Source organism: Octodon degus, unplaced genomic scaffold (assembly GCF_000260255.1).
Source record: "Octodon degus isolate 3935 unplaced genomic scaffold, OctDeg1.0 scaffold00049, whole genome shotgun sequence".
NCBI lineage: Eukaryota > Metazoa > Chordata > Mammalia > Rodentia > Octodontidae > Octodon > Octodon degus.
The window spans coordinates 9706921-9712385 of NW_004524625.1; the positions used below are offsets into that span (position 1 = coordinate 9706921).

The following is a 5465-nucleotide window of genomic DNA, read 5'->3' on the forward strand; positions in this document are numbered from 1 at the left end:
AAAAAAAAAAAAAAAAAAATTAATGTATTTTGGGGCTGGGGAGATGGCTCAGTGGAATAAGTGCTTCCCTGGCAAGTGCAAGGCTCTGAGTTCAGTCACCGGTTCCACCAAAAAAAAAAAAAAGAAAGAAAGAAATATAGCAGCAGTTTGTCATGGCTTAACCTTGGAAAAAACCTAGATATCCATCAACTGATGAATAGATTAAAAAAGATGTAGTTCTTTTTTTTTTATACAATGAAGTACTACTTAGCCTTAAAGAAGGATAAGCTAGAGACGGTTCATTGTGGACTGCTGGGGCTCATCCCGAAAAGATAAAGGATGTTATTTTATTTTTTATTCTTTTTTTTAATTTATTTTTTTATTGAGAAATAAATATGAATGAGACAGTTTCACAGCTGATTAACAGGACAGTTTTGATAGTCAATACACTGTACATTGTTGTCTTCTTAGTGGTTATCCATAGTACAAGAAGCAGACAGGATATCCTGTCCAAACACTGTTAGTACACCTCTTTCTTCTCACTGAATTAAGAGAAAGTAGCTGTAAATTTATCCTATTTTGTATATATAAATACAAAATGATCTTTCCTTTGTATCTTTTTTTAAAATTTTTATTTATTTATTTATTTTGTTCTGTCAGAGGTGAATATTCTATTGGTATCTAAATGCTATAAGTGTTTGAATTCAACTAAACAATCTAACACTGTCTAGCAGTCTATAATATTAGTGTTATTTTTTATTCTAAAGAGAAAAGAATAACAATCAAACAGAGTCTCAAAACAGGTTAGTAGGAGAGTTACTATAATGAATACATTGCATATTTTTGTCTCGGTAGTAGTTATTTGTAGTACAGGATGCAGGTATAATACCTTGTCCACACAGTATTTAGCGCAAACCTTTCTTTTCAATGAAGTAAGAGAAACTAGCTGTGTAACTATCCTGGCTTTCTTGTGTGTTAATGTTTTTTCTTTTTCCCTTTCTGTGATTCTTGCTCCTGAGCTTGTCTCCATCTTCATATTCATCCAAACGAGTGGCACATGCATCATACTCATCTCCTTGCTTGAATTTAAGCCCAGGGAGTTTAAGTTGATCTTTACCAGGTCTGTTTCTTCTAGTTCTATGTCTGTCCTGGACAAGTTTTGTGATCATGAAAATGACTATCAGGATGAGACAGATGCCCACTATAATGAGGAACGAAATTAGATAGTATTCTAGAGGAAGACTACATTCTGGAACTAAGATGATGTTGAGCCCCTTTTTTTATATGTCAATTCATCTTTCAGGGAATGAGCTGATGCTTCACCAATGAAGACAGAGGTAACGCCAGTTTTCCTTAACACACCCGTGTTGTTAGATCCCATGCTAATGAGGTCTTCAGAATCAACGTTGTGAGCAATGGCTGCTTTGTATCCTGCTCTCTGTGCATTTAAAGCCTGTGATCCCTGCACTGAAGGAAGCTGAAGCAGGAGCACTGCACAGTGAGTCCTGCCTGTGCAACTCAACAAGACCCCTTATATCAGAATTACAATCAAAGGGCCTGTGAGGTAGCTCAGAAGACTAAGCACTTGTGTAGGCAAGCTCAGGGACCAGGGATTTTAATGAGTAGACCTCAAAATGGTCCCATCTGGAGTTGAGGAAAACGGGAAAGCGGAATTTTGTTTTCTTTTTCTTTTTTTTTTTTTTTCCTTTTTGGACTCTTGGCCAATTAATTGAGGACTGTCCCTGGCTGGTACTTCTGGGTGGCCCCATATAAGTAGATTTTACATTCTAGAGAAAGCTCGCCAGTGGATAAGTAGAAATACGCGTGGACAAAGCTGAGGTGTCCTGGAAGCTAAGCACTGCTGCTGCTGCTGGTGGGCTCAGAAGTGAGCAGGGGTGTGTGGGCCGGGGCTCAGGACTGTGGGTTCCCAGGGGGGATCTGGAGGAGCTCTTCAGCACTCAGGGAGCTCTGCATGGGGCCTGATGGGGTGTGTCCTCAGCTTGACATGCGTGGATGTTCCAGGGAACCAAGCGAGGCCACCAAGCTGGTGTCTGGCGTGGTGAGGGGCAGAACTGGCAGGCGTGCAGCCCAGTAACTGGGTGTGCAGAGCACAAGCGTCAGGAATTGGCCGGAGCAGGGCATGGCCCAGGGCTGGGGACCAGGTGTCAACGACTCATCTGAGTACCTCCGCAGCCCTGTGGCCAGCCCAGGCATTTGGACAGGCAGGATTTCCTGCCATGGCAACGGTAACCTTTCTGTTCCTCCTACCAGGATGGAGTTTCCTGGGCCAGGACTGGCAGCGGCCTCCCTCCCAGTGCTCCACCCAGAGCGCCTGCTCGCTGAGGCCTGTCGACGTTTCCAGGTGCCAGCTCTTTGGTCTCCATACCCAGACGTCACACTCCCCGGAGGCTGCAGGTAACCGTGCAGCTTCTACAGATGAGCACTTCCTGTCAGTAGTCGCCTCGCACCAGCACATCCTTAGAGTGAGCCCAGGGGAAAGGGCGCAGCTAGAGCTGTCTCTGGCCAGGGTCCTGACTGTGGATGTTTTTTCTGTTCCTGGGATAAGTGTTTTCTCATACAGGTTATGTGTGATGGGGAGAGGATAAACAATTCTGTCTTTCCAAGTTGGTGAAAGTGCTAGGGGCCTAGTGCACACGAACAAACTCAGCCCCAGGACTTGGGGTAGCCCTCGGCTGCCAGAGCACGACAGTGGCTGGCACAGCTGGCTGGCCATGCTTGGCCTCTCTTTTCTTGGCACAGGTAACAGATTCCCAGGTGCCACACTGCCAGGTTTCCTTGTCTTTTGTCATCATTTCCTTCCCTGTCACTCTGCCAGTATCACTATCCAAACAAGTAGATGGAGGTCCAGGTGCATGGAGGGAGGTTCTGTGGGTTAGACAGGACAGTGCACTGGGTCACAAGAGGGGACCTGTGTTCAGACCTTGGTCCTGAAGGCTTGATGTCCTCAGCCACCGAGTAGGGAAGAGACTCACAGATCCCTCTTTGCCCATGTTAGGAGTCGGTGGCTTCTCACATCCACCCCCAGTCTGAGTGGAAGTTTATGAGAAAAGGCTTTGTCACTGACTGCAGCTGTTGCTTTAGCCTTTAAGTTTACTTTCTTAGAAAGCTGCTTGTTTTCTCATCCATAAAAAAAGAAGACTAAAGCTCACTCTTTCTAATTCACAAGGTTTTGAGGGGAGGATCATGCAATATTGGTAAGACTGGTTTATAATTTACATAGCATTTATTCATTCATTCATTCACATGATTAAAAAGCACCTACATGTGTGTTGGTTCTTGAAATGTAATGCTGGGATGTAGTTCCTGCCATTGAGTTTTTTTGGTTTTTTTTTTGTGGAACCGGGGATTGAACTCAGGCCCTTGCGCTTGCCAGACAAGCACTTATTCTACTGAAGAATAAGGAAGAGTCGGGGCGAGGGCAAAAACTGGCGACCTAGCGCTCTAGAGCCCGGTGCGGAAACCGCTGCGCTAGGTTGCTGCCTGCCATTGAGTTTTTTGTTTTGTCCAGTATGGTGGCTACATCCCCAGGCCTTTTCCTTTTGAGGTAGAGTTGTGTTAAATCACTAACTTGTACAGTTTGGGCTTGAGCAGAGGATCTTCCCACTTCATCTCCCAGAGTGCCTGGCTCAGGGATTCTGAGTTTCATGTGAAATTTTTCAGCAATTTTAGATTTACTGGATGCTAAGCAACAGAGCCATACTTGGAAAAGTGGAAGAAAGCAAGCTTCACTTCGCTAGCAGCCCAGAGGAGCCCAACGCTCCAAGTCTGACTCCCAAGCCTGGGGCATGAGGTCCTGACATAGATCTGCGGCAGGAAAAGGCCAGCAAGGTAAGGTACAGAAGCAGAACACAGGCAGCTATGGAAAGGAGGTGGGTTTGCAGCCCCGCACATAGGGATGGCCTCAGGTGCCTAGGACATGAGACCACAGGAGGCAGTGAAGCTGCGGGCCTATCAGGCAGAAGTGCAGCTGGCGTGGGGCACAGGAAGGGAGTTTTCAGCAGGGGATGTCAGAGTTGAAAAGTTTCAATTTTTTCTGAACAGAAGTAGGCAAGTAAATACATAATTAAATTACTGTGAAGAGCGCAGAGGACTGGCTGGCTCTCCTGGGCAGGCTGCCCACACACCTACTGGGAGCACAATGGGCTTTACCCCATCCACAAAGTTTATAGAGTTCCTGTTCAGCGCTGGCTATTGGTCTCCTGGTTGAGGCCTGAGCTTCCTTGGCTTCTTTGTTACCATTTTTTTTTCTCCCTTTTTGACTCCTGTTGTTTGACACGTTTGTTCTTGGCAAGTCACCTTCTGGCAGACCTGGGCCAGAGCAGGTGTGCTGTCCTTTCTCGGGCACTTGTCCCAGAAGGAGTGGAGCCAGCTTCCCTGGCATCGCAGGCTGCTCCTTGTGCCCCTGCCCTGAGCAAAGGGCCTGCCAAGCCCAACCTGCTTCCTTACACGCACACGGTTCCCAAATTCTTGGAAGCGTGTGGAAAAGGAGTGAAGATCCCCATGTTCCCTCCTGCCTCCACGAAGTGCAAAACCTCCTTATCACTTCCAATAAATAAGGAGTTGTGCACGCACAGAGCCCTGTGGCCACCACCTCCTGCCAGATGGCAGGAAACAAGCTGGCAGGAGATCTGGGGAGTGACTTTGTTAGGAGCCATCGGGCTTGTGGGAAAAGCCAGATTGCTGGGGACAGGCAGTGAGGCTACCTGCTGACAATTTCTTCACGCAGGTGCAGTTCCCCGAAGAGAGGAGCCCCCTCTTCACCCACCTTTTATCACTTACGGCAGCTCTGCTGTATTTATCATACTCCTTGCCCCACTTAAGGCTCCAAATATGTTCCTGTGCCCTTTATTTTTCAGTGGACACTTGTCACTAGGGCTCATGCTCTGGCTTCCCAGCTCTCTGGGGTTCTACCATGTCCCTAAATCTGAACGAGGAAACCCACAGGAGGTAGAGTTCTTGAGTAGCTGAGACTGCTCTTGGGTTTGCAAGAGACTTCATTCCCACTGAGCTATTTGTTACACATTATTAGTTATTGCTTGGCAGGAGTTATGTCTGTTTGATCCTAAACTGTTTAGTCTAGTTGTGTAATTTAACCCACAGCATCATACAGGTCAATAAAATATGAACTTGGGTTTATGAACCAAGTTGTATTTTTTTCAGAGCTTTAATAAAAGCAAGCCATTTATATAATTGCTATCAAAGATGTAGGCGAAACAATGATACAACGAGGGCTGCCCATGCTACTTCTGTCAAATTTCATCGCCTGGAACTTTGTTTTGTGACTGCATGCGGGATGCAAAATGAAGCCTTTATTCTAGGAGACCACATGCCAGCCCAAACCTGAGCTAACATGACTTCAAGAGAGATTTAGAGAAGGATGCTGGGGACAAATAGCAGTCCATGCAAAGGCACTCTTCGGCTGCGACTTTCTGACTTGGTCCTCCAGGTTTTTTTATTTTTATTTT

General features: G+C 46.1%; 1 pseudogene; it reads left to right on the top strand.

The window, feature by feature from the left end:
* LOC101577435 overlaps positions 1-1202 on the top strand; it is a 5027-nt pseudogene extending 3825 nt beyond the window's left edge.
* Positions 1203-5465: the final 4263 nt, after the last annotated feature.